The 14,639-nt window shown below is 49.1% G+C and overlaps 1 long non-coding RNA gene across 1 annotated transcript in view; it reads left to right on the forward strand.

The window, feature by feature from the left end:
- The window catches only part of LOC142604346 (uncharacterized), a 136,910-nt gene that overhangs the window by 98,963 nt on the left and 23,308 nt on the right, over window positions 1-14,639 (forward strand). Inside the window, exons 4-5 of the long non-coding RNA XR_012838213.1 lie at window positions 1,100-1,146; window positions 2,934-3,085. This is a non-coding gene — a long non-coding RNA (uncharacterized LOC142604346). The remainder of the gene's footprint in view (window positions 1-1,099; window positions 1,147-2,933; window positions 3,086-14,639) is intronic.

Here is a 14,639-nt window from a genome sequence, read left to right on the forward strand (position 1 = left end):
CAGTAGCCTGAGGCTATCATAAAAGAAACTGAAACGGGAGTGTTAACGCTTTAGCGGAGTTATGGAGAAATGGTTTTACTGTTCGGAAAGAAATTGCGAGAGTAATACGTCTGGGAGGGTCTGGGAGCAGGCTGTGCCCCTTCAGAGGTCTGGGAGCCAGTGCAGGCTGGAACTTGGGAACACTGAGGGGTGCGTGTGCACAGAGAGATGCAGAACTGCAGAATAATTTCAGCTGGAAAGGACCTCTGCGGGTCTCCAGTCCAACCCCACTCAGAGCAGGGCCACCCACACTGCCTTGCTTGGTGCACATCCTGTCACGGTCTGAATATCTCCAAGGATGGGGAGATCCCACAGCCTCCCTGGGTCCCTGTTCCAGTGTCTGACCAACCTGATGGTCAAAACAATTTGTCCTAGTGCCCTGTGTCCACGCTTGTGACCACTGTCTCTTGTCCTGTGCCCCTGCAGGAGCAGCCTGGCTCTGTCTTCTCTGTACCCTCAAATTAGGCAGTTGAAGACAGCACTAAGATTCGTCCCCTTCCTTTCTAAGGCTGATCCAACCCAGTTCTCTCAGCTCATCTCCAGCTCTCCACCATCTTGGTGTCTTCTGCTGGACTCAAGCCAGTATGTCCACGTCCGTCTTGTACACGGGAGGACCAAGACTGGACATGGTACTGCAGATGTGATCTTGCAGGTGGTGAACCACCTTGAGCGGGCTGCACGGGGCTCTGACCTGCTCTCCGTTTCATAGGCCTGGTTCGTTCAAAGATTAAATAACGTGCTGGCAATGGCAGCCCTTGTGTGTACTTGCATCTCTGCATCACGTCACGTGCAGAAGGAAAGGAGATGTCCTCTAGTTTAGGTTTCTCAATCCACATGACTGTTCAGCTGGTGCCTACCTGCACAATATACACTTGGGGTGTTTGGTTTTGGTGTTCTGGTCTTGTCCCATCCCTGGTGTCTTTAGGAGACATCTTCAGCCAGCGTGGTCCTCTGCTGGCACGAGGCAGATTAACTCCACTGAAGTCAAATACTCCTAGAACAACAATCTGCTGGGAATTATGAATAAATGCAAATAGTGTTTGTTTGATTTACTTTTCAGGTCTGGCCAGGAAACCTTCAAGTAGCAGCACTTTCCCTTTTAAGCAGGTAAGTGGTTTTTTAAAACATAGACGGGAAAGTCTGTGCTCCTCTGTTTATCACTATAAATCTTTCTTTGCCTGAGCTTTTAAATAGCGATTCACCTGGTAACTTCATGCCTGTGAAATTCATGAATGTGAGGAGCTGATGGACTGAGTGGCCGTAGCGCGTGGTGGGACACCTACTCCAGGTTGGAGAGGGGGAGAGAAACCACGGGCGTGATGGAGAGAGAGGAGAATGGGCTGGAGGGGACCGGGACGAGATGATGGTCGAGTCTCTGGTCCAGGCTGGGGGGCTGGTGGGATGGTGATCCCCAGCGCTGGCACACAGGAGGGAGATTTATTTCATCTGGGGAATCTGATCTGTCAGGGTGAATGGGAACATAAGGAAATTCTCTGAAAAGAGATGATGAACGATCAAATCAGCTGAGATTTTTGGCTCAAATATTTTGTTTTTAAATTCTATAACAAAAAAATGATTTTTTCAGCATTTTTCCACGAAAGGCAGAAACTTTTTCAGGGGAGGGGGAAGTGTAACCTAACCTCCAATTTTCTGTCCCAAACCAGTTTTGACCAGCCATACCAACAATATAATCATCAGCGGGTTTGTTTTTTTTCCTCTCCTTAGCAAACAGCAGGTCAAGTATCATTTAAAAAAAAATTTTAAAAAATCACCAATAAAAAAAAAAAAATAGCAGCCTTTTGCCATACATGGCTGGTGTATTTTTCCTTTGGAAGGTGGCCACCCCAAGCACACACAGGGCTCTCTGTGAGCCTACCTCACCCTCCAAGAAAGAGCAGAAGAGAAAAACTCCCTGTGACTTGGATGGGTTCCTTATGGGGGGGAGGTGGGCTGGCGGGAAGGGCGAGGGGGGCGAGCGCACGGCAGCGTTTTGAACTAAGTTCCTTTTTCTATTTTATTTAGATTAGGTTCTGCTCAGCAGGGTGATTTCTTAATTAGAGCAGCCCAGTCTTGCAGGCCTGTCGCTCCAGACCCCTGCTCTGCCTTCTTAAGTTTCACGAGGGAAGTTGTCGTGCCTTATTTCCTGAGCTCTAATATTCGAGCAGTGTGCGGTGATTTCAATGGGAGGAAAAGACATGTAATTTAATCATCTTTATTAGATTTTAGGCGAGGGAGGGGGCAAAGCAGTAGGAACCGTGTCCTCTGCTTGTCTTTCGACTTTCTCTTCTGCTTCTAGTGGCCAGGGATGAGATTTCATGGGAGAAGCGGAAAAGCAATGATCCTAAAAGACCATGGAGTGATGGACTTTTTGTCCTAAGGTTACGAAGTTCTCCCGAGCAGCAGCTGTTACCTCAGTCTCAGGCAGATCCACAACCCTGCTTGGATCCATCGTGGGCTTATTAATGACTAGCTGTGATTAAAAATTTTGATTTTTAATCTGCTTGATTACGGGAAAGGGAATCTCGTCCCTCCAAAAGGTGTTGCTGGAGTGGGGCTGGTTCAGGCAGAGTAAATGGGGAAGCAAAATGTGGAATTTTGCAAATTTCAGGTGTTCTCTGGGAATCCAAGGAGGGCAGGCAGCGTGCTCCGGGGGGATCAGCCTGCCTCTGCCGGGAGCGTGGCTCCGCTGCTGCTTCACGGGCACGGCTCTGCTCCGCTCCCGCTGTCACAGAGTGGGTGAGAGCTTCCCACAGCCCCTCTGGAGACAAGCTATACGAACAAAAATTGGGGATTTTTGGTTTTTTTTTTGAAACTAGAGATGGTGAGGAAAAAAAAGCTTTGTTTGATGGTAGTGGCTCGAAAGTTTGATTCTTCCTATTACCCTTGCTGCGCAGAGCCGACACGAAAGAGCGGAGGGGATGTAATCCACTCACCAAGGGACACCGGGACCTCTGCGTTTCGGTGGAGGAAATCTGCCTGCCCCAAGACCCATTCGTGCTGACTCTCTGCCTGCACATACGCACCATATGCCCGGTCTTTACTTAATGTAAATCAATGCTAATCCATTGATGCCAACGAAGCCGGGCTATTTTAGCCTTCGAGAGCCTAGCCTTCTGTGTCATATGCATTCAGCTGTGACTTTGTCGCCTAAAAAATATTAAGTAACACCCAGCAGGAAGCAAGGGGTGCATTCACATTTAATTCAACTGAAATCAAATTCTGGATTTTTTTTAATAAATCCATTTTATGGCTGGAACAATAGCGAAAGAAGCAAATATTTGTTACCTGGAGACACCGTATTCTCTCCCTCTCACCACATGAGTTTTGGGTTATTATTTTTCTAGCTGGCCCTATGAAAGGCTCCTGTGGAGGATGGGAGAGGTTTATAACTCAGTAATAGGCTTCTCGCCTCAAAGTGGTTCCAGTCGCTCTCAGCTGGGTTTGGATGGGATGGTTTCGATTACGCGCCGTCAGCGGGCGAGAGCTGGTCGTAATTACGTGCAGCGCCGTTGCAGTGGGCAGCGAACGGGCGCGGGGTGCTGCGGGGGCAAACGGGGTGATGCTGAGCTGTGGAGGAGCTGAAGCAGAGGTGGCTGCTCGCACCCTCCTGGTACAGGTGATGGTCGGGGAGAAAAACATCGCCCACATCACCTGAGTTTGGCAGTTACTTTAAAAAATGCTGGTTGTGTGGTTTGGTTTTTTTTTTTCCCCCCAAGGGGGTCGCTTTGCACTTGAAGAAGGAACTGCATCACTGCAGCTGTGACTGTATCAGGATGATGTTTGAAGTGTTGCATTTAGCGGGTTGCATGGTCCCAATCATGGGTTTTAGCAGCTATTTTTCTGCATTTTCTGTATCTCCCCACGTGCAGCTGCTCCGTGGGCAGCAGTGCTGCGGTGGAGGTGGCTCCCTCATTTATCCTGCTGGTGACAGGAGGAAAAATTAGCCCGAAAGCTTCCTCTTTGGGGACAGTGATGTGAGTCAGTAAACCACTGTAGTGTCACCTGCGGCGCGGCGGGACCGCAGCTCCGGGAAACGGGATATTGCAAGGAGCAGCGGAGAGGAAGGTTGTGTTGGTGGTGCACTGGGAGAGGGGCACTTGCCAGATTTGGGGAATACTGTCCGGGCTGTGGGGAAAACCTTGTGTAAAAGCTGAGTGGGATGTTCTTGTCCCAGGACACATCCACGGTCCTTCCCGTCCTTCCCCCCTGTGTGGGAGCCGGCACAAAGCTGCCCTGTGAAGCCGGGATGCTTTTGTACAAGGTGTTGCTTGAAAAGCCCACGATACGCCGTCCCCAGGCAGACGGGCTGTGAAAGCGGCTGCAGGTGCCAGGGAAAACTTCTGCTAGTACGTCCTACCTGTGTGTTTGCATCACGGAGGGACCGAAAAAACCTCGCTACTGCTGGCAAAATAAGTTGCTTCAGTTGTAAGCTGTGTTTTGGGGGGAAGCTGCGGCAGCTCAGAGCTTGGTTACTGGAAAGCATCTTGCCTTGTGAGAGAGAGAATAAGAAATTACAAATTAAAACCAGAAAGCCCCTTCTCCCTCCATCTCTTGATGTTTTGATTCAAGGCATGCATAATTATAATCATTATTTTTAAGGGCAGCCCCCCTCCACCTCCCAGGGTCTATGTTATCTCTAGAACCACCCTCTGACTTTTGATTGCAAAAATGACACTGGAGAGAAACTCTATCTGCCGGGAGTGAGGCAGCTTCAACCCCTCCTCCTCCTCCCTGAGACCATCCGAGCTGCAGGGGTAGGAAAGGAAGAGGAGGGAGTGATGAAGGTCACCTTCCGCTGCCCCGGGAAGGTAACGAACCCCACGCAAAGGCCCAGGTCGAGCTCTCCAGAGTCATTATCGCAACAGGCTGCGAAAGGTTAGGGAGGAAAGAGCTTTTCAGAAGTCTTTGCCCACTAATTGATTGCGAAGAGCGGAAGGAAGGATGTATCGAAAAAAAGAAAAAGCCCCGCGCCGTTTGTAACCCCCCTCCTCCCTTCCCGAAATGTGCAGGGCCGGGAGGCAGCAGGTTGTAGTTTGAACTGTAACGGAGCAGAAGGGAAATCAGATTCAACAGGAGCAGGGTCTCCTTTCAGGCTAATGGCAGATGTGGAAAATGTTTTCCAGCATCATTAGTCAGGATGAAAAGCAGCGAGGGCTGGGTTGTGCCCCGTCCCTGCCCAAGGCATGGCTGCGCTGGCTCGCCTTTGCCCTGCCTGCTGCATGCAGCTCTTGGCACGCAGCATCGCGTGCCTTCCGCTCGCCTCGCCGTGCCAGCAAGTTCCAGCCCCTCTGAGCCGCACGTGGTGGTCCTTTAGGGTCCAAGTTGCCCCACCGTGAGCAGACGCTGCACCCAATGTAAGGCATGGACCGGGGGGGCTGTTTCGATAAAACGCCATTTGAGAAGGAAAGTGCTGTTTTGGGCATGGGTGGGTGGGAATTGTGCCCCCAGCAGTTGCAGCCAGGTCCGCAGCTAGCCCGGAGCCAGGACGAAGCGCTGCAATGCCAGTTCGACTCACCCTCAGCCCACACACAGACACAACGCGCTGCAGCCGCTGCACGGGGGTTGAGCCCAAACCAGCTCTGGCCATTGGTGGTACCCGTCTATGGGCTGAAATACGAGGGGATTAGTACAGAGCTTTTCTACAAATTCTCCTTACCTACAGTGCATCAGTCTCTATGTTTCTGTAGCCTTGAGAACTGGCCATGGACAAGGTCTCAAGACATTTTCCAGGGAAAACCAAAGGACCAGGTGCTCCCCAGGGTGCCCAGGGGTGGGCTGCATTGCATGGACTGGATGGAAGCTGGACAGGAGATTTCTCCTTCTGATTGAGCCTTAGAGAAGCTGCTCAGCTCTGTACACTGGAGGGGACTGTTTGAGAAGGAAGTCCATGCAATGATCGTGGCTTTCTGGCCCCAGGTGAGATGGTGCCCAGAAATGAAAGGCAGCTGCAGAATTTGCCTCCTCCCAAGACCGGATGAAACCAGAGCACATTAAGGTGACACAGTGCATAAATTAATCCGCTCAAGTAGCACCAAAGGATTGTCTAAGTATGATGAGTATCTCCTGGAACAACATTGTGTCAGTATCTACACCAGGCAGTCTAATTTCATATTTCCTAATCAAGTCTTTGAAAAGAAAACAAACAATTTATGCCATCATCTAACCGCTACCTCTCCTTAACCTCTCAGTCTGGCTTCCAGACCCAGGAGAAAATGCAGTGGAAGGGATGAGCTGCTCTTCTGGGGACTTCTTTGTTGACACTAATGAGTGAATCCTGATGCAACCTCATGACAATAATTATCATCACTGTTATATTGGTAAGGAAGAAAAAAAGAAAAAAGAAGTTTTTAGAGCTGACAGGATTTGCCCAAGTCACCTGGATAAAATTGGGAACGCTCCCTGACCGATCAGGAACAGACTGAGACTGGAAACCAGTTGCCTTGATGCCTTGCTCTAACCACTAGACGACCCACCCTGTATGAGCAAACGGAATAAAATTTGAAAGAAAACAAAAATCTGACTTGAAAAATGTGTTCCGCATAGAACCAGAATGTTCAGTGGAGAAAAAAGGATGCAGTCCAAAGTTTTACTTCCAGGCAAACATTTCAAAATGGACTTATAATGTACCCTTTCATTTAGATTTTATATGAAGGTTTTACTTGAACTTGTAATGAAGATGGAAAAATCCAAGGTTACCATGGCTACTGGCACTTTGCCTAATACACTCAAATCTTTTTCCCCTAATAAAATAGATTTCAGAAACCCCCCTATAAAAAGGGAAGAGTTAAAGACCCTATAAACAACTGTAGGACGAAGAATATTATTCCATGTAAAGCAGGTTCTGAACATCATGGCGAGGTAATTATGTTCATTCTTTTTTTCTCCTCACCAATTAGGTCCCCAAAACCCAGGGTCCTGCTCTAGATGGTTCTCCTGCTAATAACTAGGAAAATGCCAGGAGTAAGAAAATCGGGTGGTGGTGAGCAAAGTGCCTGGTACTCTTTCTGGGATGTTCTCGTGTTGGTTGGAAATGCATCTACCTTGTCATGTAGGAAGAAACTTGGTTATTTTGGATGTTCTGGCAGTCTGCAGCTCCATCCCAGCTGTGAAGGACCCTCTTGGACAGGCATTTCAGCTGTGCTAGGTTCTGCTCAGCACTCATGCCAGCAAAATTCAAGATAGCTCAGGGTCCCCGGTACTGTACAGCAGTTGCTGCTAGTGAGATGATGCATATTTGACCTAAATCAAGGACTAGACTTGAGATCTTGTTTGTTTAGCATATATGTTTTTATGGTCTGGGTCTTGGCTGGGAGACGAGCTAGTCCGAGCCCTGATGCATGACTTGGATAGTGCAGGCAGAAGGCAGCTGGGAAGGGGTAGAAGCAGCAGCTTGTAGCCATCTCCTCCTGACTGTTTGCAGCTCCTTTGCTGAGCTGGGAGACTTGGATGCAGCACTGCCCTTCTTCGTGGAACTTCTTCCTGATATCCCTGCAGGGATGTGTTCTTCGTTCACGGGAGCAGAGGGGGCTCTGGCTGTTCCCTTGTCCTTTGCAGGGTGGTTGTCTACTTTGCCTGATGAATTCAGGTGAGACTGGGGCTTTCGTAGCTTTTGTCCTCGCAATTTCCCCCGGAGATCTTGGTGGGAGGTGATTTGGGCCATGCAGGAAAGAGGTTGGGCTTTGAGGTCTTCTCAGAGAAGGTTGAGCATGCTCAAGTTTCAGGGACGGATGGACAGAGTGTGCACACAGATATCTCTAGGGCTGGTTGAAAAATAGTTGTGACCTTCATGTGGGTAGGAGACAGCACAGACCATGGAGATGCATGATAAAACCTCGTGGAATTGTCCTGGTCCTGGCTCTGCCGGTGGGGTGGAGGGAACCGCTGATGCTCTTGTTCTCTTCAGGCTTTCGGGGCATCCTTTTAATGCAGTGGCTCTTTGGCTTTTAAAAGTGGTGGCTGTCCGCCAGCCCGATTTATTTTAAACATGTGTTTCTGATTTGAAAATGTCCAGATCTCAAAATCTTTAATCTTCTCACACCTAGGGATTTTTTGTTTTGTTTTGTTTTTTGTAAAAGGCTGAACCATGTGCACGGATAACGGTTAAAAAGCAATACAGACTGTTTAAAAAAAAAAATAAAAAAGAAGAAAGAGAAACAGTAGAAAAAAAAAAAATCCAGCTGGCACTCTTCTATTATCAAAGCAAGATGCAGCACTGAGATCCGTGGATGCCAACAAATAAGGCTTTTGTTTGTCTCACCACTGTAATCGCTGACGAAACTCCCTGAACTTAGTGCTGAAAAAGATCCCAACAGATCCCTCCAGATGAAACAAACCCCAGAATACTTGTAAGGCTCAAACAGGTTGTCTTCCCATACATTTAAATCCGAACCAGTTCTGGTGCAAAACGGGAAGAATTGGGCCCCGTCGCTCCCAAAGGCTGAGCAGGGCAGGAAGGCTTTCCTCCTTGACCTGGGATTTGGGAAGGTCACTTGATCTTCCCTGCGTCCGCCACGGAGGCGGAGAGGAGAGGAGGTCAGGTCAGCCCGGGGAAACCTCTCCTGGGGAGGGGACAGGAAGGACTCGGACATGAATCACCGCGAGGACTTCAAAGGAGGTTCCTGCCCTCCCAGCGCAGGAGGAACAGCTCGGGATGAGCCCAGCTCCACGCCGAGAGAGTCCCCAGGACGTTTCGCATTAGTAGCATGTGATGGAAATCAAAACTGACAGATTTAAAATGTGCAAGGGGAAAAAACTTTTTTATAGCAACCTACAATTAACGTGTGGCTCAGAGGGGCTATATATACAAACGTCTAACCGAAGACACTTGCTGCAGAAAGATGTTTTTTTCAGGCGTATGGCTTATTTAAGATCTAAACAAGCGATTAAACTTTTAGCTCTGCAGAAACGCTCATCACTTGCCAAACTGCTCTGGGAGCGCTACCGCCGGCTTCGGCCGCACCAGCGTTAGCAACTGCAAAGCGAGTTGACCGAGCGCCTTTGCAGGCTCCTTCCTGCTGCATTCTCATGGTGCTGTAGCCTCTGGTGCAAAGGTCTGGGCAGAACAGAGAGTAATTCAAAGCATGTCTGATAGAGATGGTGGCAACAGCCACCTTGCGTTCCCTGCTCCACCACCCAGAAACAGCCCCCGAGGCACGTTGGACTGTCCTGCCACCGCCGACGGTGGGTATAGGGAGATGCTGAGAGAGGGTCAGCACCTTTGGCGGTACAGCCACGCAGCCCGTGCGAACACAGCAGCCAGCATCTTCCCGTGCATCTCCCGGGGATGGTGTGCCGGCAGAAAGGGGGGTGGGAGGAGAGCGCCGTGTCCCCGTTCCCCCCACGATACACGTGTGGGTTGGGACTGCTGCCTCTTCCCCCTTCCCACTTCACTGTGGCTCTCCTCGGAGCAGAAGGGCTTTTAAATGTCTCCCTGTGCACTAAGAGTTAAGGGAACTGTGCAGCTCTGAAGATAAGAAACAGATGATAAAGGTTAGAGGAGGGATCGCGTTTCCATTATGCAGCCTGTAAACGCAAACTAATTAGAATGCAGCCTTGTTTCTGAGAAAATGCAAAGAAAGAAAGAAAAAAACCCCCCAAAAATTCCCCTTTCCTCCCCAGGAAAGAAGTCGAGTGAGCACTAACGCCTGACAATATGAAATAACTCGGCTCTGCTACTTAGATGTGCTTAGAGCTGGAAAATCCACATCAGCCAAGGTGTGCGTGCACGTGCAAGGTTGCTCCGTAGCGCTTCCCTGGGGGTGCTGGGGGCGGCTGAGGAGGTGCGGGGCTGTCCTGGCCCTCTCCGGGGAAAAACGCTTTGGAGTTGACCCTGTTCCAGCTGCCCCGCGGGACTGGAGCCAGCTGATCCCCACCCAAGTCGGACTCGATTCTGCATTGTGTTGGTCGGATGCTCAGCTGCGGGGGGACAGGAATTCAAGCAAACCCAGTGGGTTTTGGTGTGTTAGGAGATTTTAGAGCACCGAGGGAAGGAGTCTAGCACAACTTCAACAGCTACTGCCATTTAAGAAGAAAGCACTTAAGTGTGTGTTAAAGTTAGGCGCATTGATTGCTCTTTACACCAATAGCTGCTGGGCTCTTGTCTTACTAAGGCAGAAGGGAAGCATGCCCCTAAAATTTTTGCTGACCTGGTGCCTGGGGTTTTTTTGGCAAAAAAGGTCTAAATGGTGGTTATTTCTGGGACTTTAACGCCACCTATCCTTAACCGTGCCCCAAGAAAGGAGGGTAGGTCCTTATCTGGTGACTTAGAGACACGCTGCAGTTTCCCTCCACGGATCAGCTGGATGCGGATGTATGACCAACATCGAGTTTCTTTTTTTTTTTTTCTTTTATTTTCATTTTCTTTTAAACTTTATTTGTCTCTCCTCTGCAGTTCATTAGCATCTTCCCTTTCCTTGCTTGCTTTTTCTCCCCTTGCTTTCTTCTGGAACCTAGAAGTATTTCACTGTGGCTTGCCAAATGATTTCTATCTCAGTGAAAAAGAACTTGCTATTTCCTGAAAACCTACCACTGTTCTCTCTCTCTCTCTCTCTCTCCCCCCCCCCCAATACATTCTGAGTATTGAAACAAATCCAGGTAACTTGATAAGAAGTTAATGAAAACAAATGAATTCTGTTTTGCAAAGGTGCATTGAGGAGAAGGGCAGCAGTGTTTGGAAGGGAGGGAATTGTCTCTGCTGAAAAGAGATTTCAAGGGACATCTGGCTTCAGAATGCCCCCGTGCCAAATTTTGCAGGGGAGAAATGGCAAAAGAAGAGCCTCTGTAGTTTTCCACTTGTACGGTTTTGTCATTATTTTAGCTGTTGTTTGTGAGAAAGCTCTGGGATGACATGGTTTGGTCGATACAATTTGATGTGGTTTCACTGCCAGCTGTTTCGCGCTGCGGGGGCGAGAGGGGCTGCGCTTTCCGCCTGGCGAGCCCCGACCTCCCGAGGAGCCCCCGGTCCCAGCACCGGTCCCGGCAGCCACCCCCCGCCACCCATTGCACCCACCTGCCCACCCTTCCCACAGCCCAACCCACACAGCACCCCGTAACACCCCGAGGAGAAACGTGGCCGTTGCTGCCAATGCCAATACAAATCCCAATTACGCCGTTGTCCGCTGAGCAGTTGCGGCGCTGAGCTGGGCAGGGACCTGGGGGGGTGCAGCATCCCGCCGTGCTCTGGCTATTGCTCTCGGGCCAAAGCGTTTCCAGTGCGATGGAGATTTCACCATTTCAAGGGGCATTTCGGTAAGCTTTCATATTTTGTTTTCCGTGGAGCTATTTTATGAACTGCACTGGAGCACACTGGGCAAAAAAAAAGAAAGAAAATAAAAAATAAAAAATAAAAAAGAAGAAAAGAAAAAGAAAAAGAAGAAAAGAAAAGAAAAGAAAAGAAAAGAAAAGAAAAGAAAAGAAAAGAAAAGAAAAGAAAAGAAAAGAAAAGAAAAGAAAAGAAAAGAAAAAAAGAAAAGAAAAGAGAAAAAGAAAAGAAGAGGAAAAGAAAAGGAAAAGAAAAGAAAAGAAAAGCCTTCATTTAATGAGCTGATTCTTTTATTAGCCTGATTTTCAACTGTATTTTACCTTTCAGCACACGGGAAGTTTAGCTTTTAAGGAGTTTATTTCTTTATCGTGCATTCATTTCCGAAGGCTTCGCTGTACTTCAGGGTAGATTTCTGTTTGGTTTGGGACTTGGAGAAATGAGTCTTTGAACCGATCAGTTGTGGGATAAGGTACTCTGTTTGTTAGATGGGTTTCTGTGTTGCATAACTCCCAAATATCATCCAGCACTTAAGAAAATGGATGATCTTTATTTTTTTCTTCACCCCCTCCCCCCCTTTAGCCCTCCCCACCTTCTGTGTGATTTTTTTATGGTCCATGATTGGAAGCAAAAGGTCTAAAAGAGAGCGGAAATCAAGCCCGTCAATAAATGCTAAAAATATTTAGTGTGGCAGCCTCTGTATTTTCTTTTTTGTGAAACACTGATTAATATTCAGTGGTTGAAGGTTAATACCCCATTCATTTTATTCCCTTTACATCCTCTGCACAGCAGTTGCTGCTCCAATTTCGACTTCTAATTCATGCAAATCTGGTTCCAATCAGGATATTAGTAACTCACTGCATAAGCAGGAGGGGAGTTAAAAAAAAAAAAAAAAAAAAGAAGAAATCACACAACTGTTAAACTTATCTTTCAGTACGAGCATATACACACACATGGACACCCCAAATCCACAAGGATGTTGTAATGAAAGGGTGTTTATTGTGCATTTCTCTCCTCCTTTAAAATACGGAGAGGACATCCACACAGAAGTGTTTTGGCAGGCTTAACCAAAAGTTATTGTTTTGATATAGCAGCGAGAGTCGCTGGCCTGGCTTACAAAGGAGACGGATGATGATAATAGCTCATGCTGAGCTTAAAATCTGAGATTCAGTGCAGGGACAGGAGTGATCCGTTCTCAGGTGAGGTTATCAAGCCCAGCCTGGTGCATGAAATGTCGCGGTGCATGAATAATGCAGGGGGAAAAAAAAAAAAAAAGGTTCCTCTCCCCACTTTTTGTTCTTTTTAACGTGAGTGCAAAGCAGTTTCCGTCAGTGAAGTGGCTGTTTCCAGCCCTCTGCCGTTGTCTGTGGGTGCCTGTGCCGGGCTGTTCCATCCTTCTTGGTGGGCGATGGGGTTCTGCATCGCTGCGGCACTGCCTTTCGGGAGAGCGGGCTCTGCTGCGGGACGCGGGACCTCAGGTCCTGCGAGGTGAACCCCGGCTTCGCCCCGGTGGTTGCACCACCATGGGCCGGATCCTGCAGCGGGCTGGCTCTCCATCATCTCCCTGCGGGTCGGTGCAAGCTCCTGGTGCTGTCCCTGTAAGGTTTGGTGCCGGCACAGATCCGGAGCCTGGGGACGACCACGCTTCCAAGGCTGATGTGCTGCTGGCACGCGGTGCCGTGGCACTTCCAGTGTCTGGTCAGAGCAGACGGGCCGCAGCAAAGGGCCTCCATAGAGTAAACTGCCTAAAGCCCAGCGTATTTATCTTGGAAAACGCGCAGGGTTCAGCCTTCCCTACCAGGAATCCCGGGCGAGGCCGGGAGCCAGGGTGGGTATGTCAAAACCTGCTGCCTGTGCCTCTGGGGGTGAGGAACAGGGCTGCTCAGATCCTGTACGCCCGGGGATGGGGATAGCTTTGCCGCTGAGTGCTTTTACCCAAACTCAGGGTGCTGTGAGAGCTATGGCACCCGGCCACACATCCCCATCCCAGCACGTACGTGCTCCGGTCCCCGCAGCGGCGCGGCTGAGCTGAGCTGCGGCTCTCCGTGCTGGAGGAGGAACCTTCTGCCTGCCACTCTCCACGTGCGAGCGGTTCTGATGTCCTCGATCACTGCTCCAAAGTGGGAGTGGAGGGAGGAGCGTGCTTATGATGTGATTTAGATGGGATATAAGGAAGACAATTTTTACAAGGAGGGTGCTGAGACACTGCAACAGGTTGTCCAGAGAAATTATGGATGCCCCATCGTTGGAAGTGCTCAAGGTCAGGCTGGATGGGGCTTTGAGCAACCTGGTCTAGTGAAAGATGTCCCTGCCCAAAAGATCTTTGAAGGTCCCTTCCAACCCACACCATCCCACGATCTATGGCAGGCCTTAGCCAGCGAGCAGGAGGAGGTGGCAGCCCAAAGTCTGGTCTTCACCCACGTGTTGTTGAACTGGGAGGCAAGCATGTGTGCAGTGGCCCCCTCCAACCCCCCGAGCGGCTGTGCTCCCTTCCTCTGGAAGATGCTGCTCCTACAGCATCTTCCTCAAAGGCAAAAGCATTTTCTCCCTCCATGGATCATTGGTGACTTCAACTTTTTAAAAATAAGCAAAGGCTCCAGCACAGCCCTGCACGCGATGTCTAGCCAAAATGCAAAACTTTACCACAGTGCACAAGTGGGCTGTGTTTTTCCGAGCAGGGAACAACGTTAGGGCCCTTTCATCACCTTTCTTTTGCACTTCTTTTAAAAATGATTTAAATTGGAGGCAATAGTATTGAACCTCTGACACTCAGACAAGACTCTCTGAATCACACACTTAAGCTGCATCCATTTTCTGTAACCACTTTCCTTGCAGCTCTTGTGGTTTGTTTTATTTTTTCTCATAACCATTTGTTCTTTCCACTCTGTTTGCTATTTGTGCCATCTCCGTGAGATTTCATTTTAATTTTTTGCCTTGATATAGGAGGGAACGCTGGTGACCGCTGGGGGTTCATTTCCCAATCCTGCTGCTCGTGCTCTCCAAACCCGAGGCTTGCTTCCAGCCCTTCATGAGCAGCAGCATTAAAAACGTTGTGCTGAACCCTCTGTCCCCACATCTACCGCCGGGGAGAACGCACAGCGGAGGAATGTCAAATTCCAGATTGCTCAGCAGAACGAATGAAAAAAAAAAACCAAAAAACCCAGCTTGGAAGCCCCTCTGGAAAGGGGCCAAGCAATAATCTCATGCCGCGTGGGTGAGAATGGCAGCATCTCCCTTGGACTTAGATGGAGCAAGAGCTGCTCGCACCCACTCAGCATCCAGCCTGCTACATTTACAGCCCTGATTTTGAACCAGCTGAGTGAAAATACTTGTGGGCAGCAAA

Source organism: Balearica regulorum, chromosome 18, assembly GCF_011004875.1.
Source record: "Balearica regulorum gibbericeps isolate bBalReg1 chromosome 18, bBalReg1.pri, whole genome shotgun sequence".
Lineage (NCBI taxonomy): Eukaryota > Metazoa > Chordata > Aves > Gruiformes > Gruidae > Balearica > Balearica regulorum.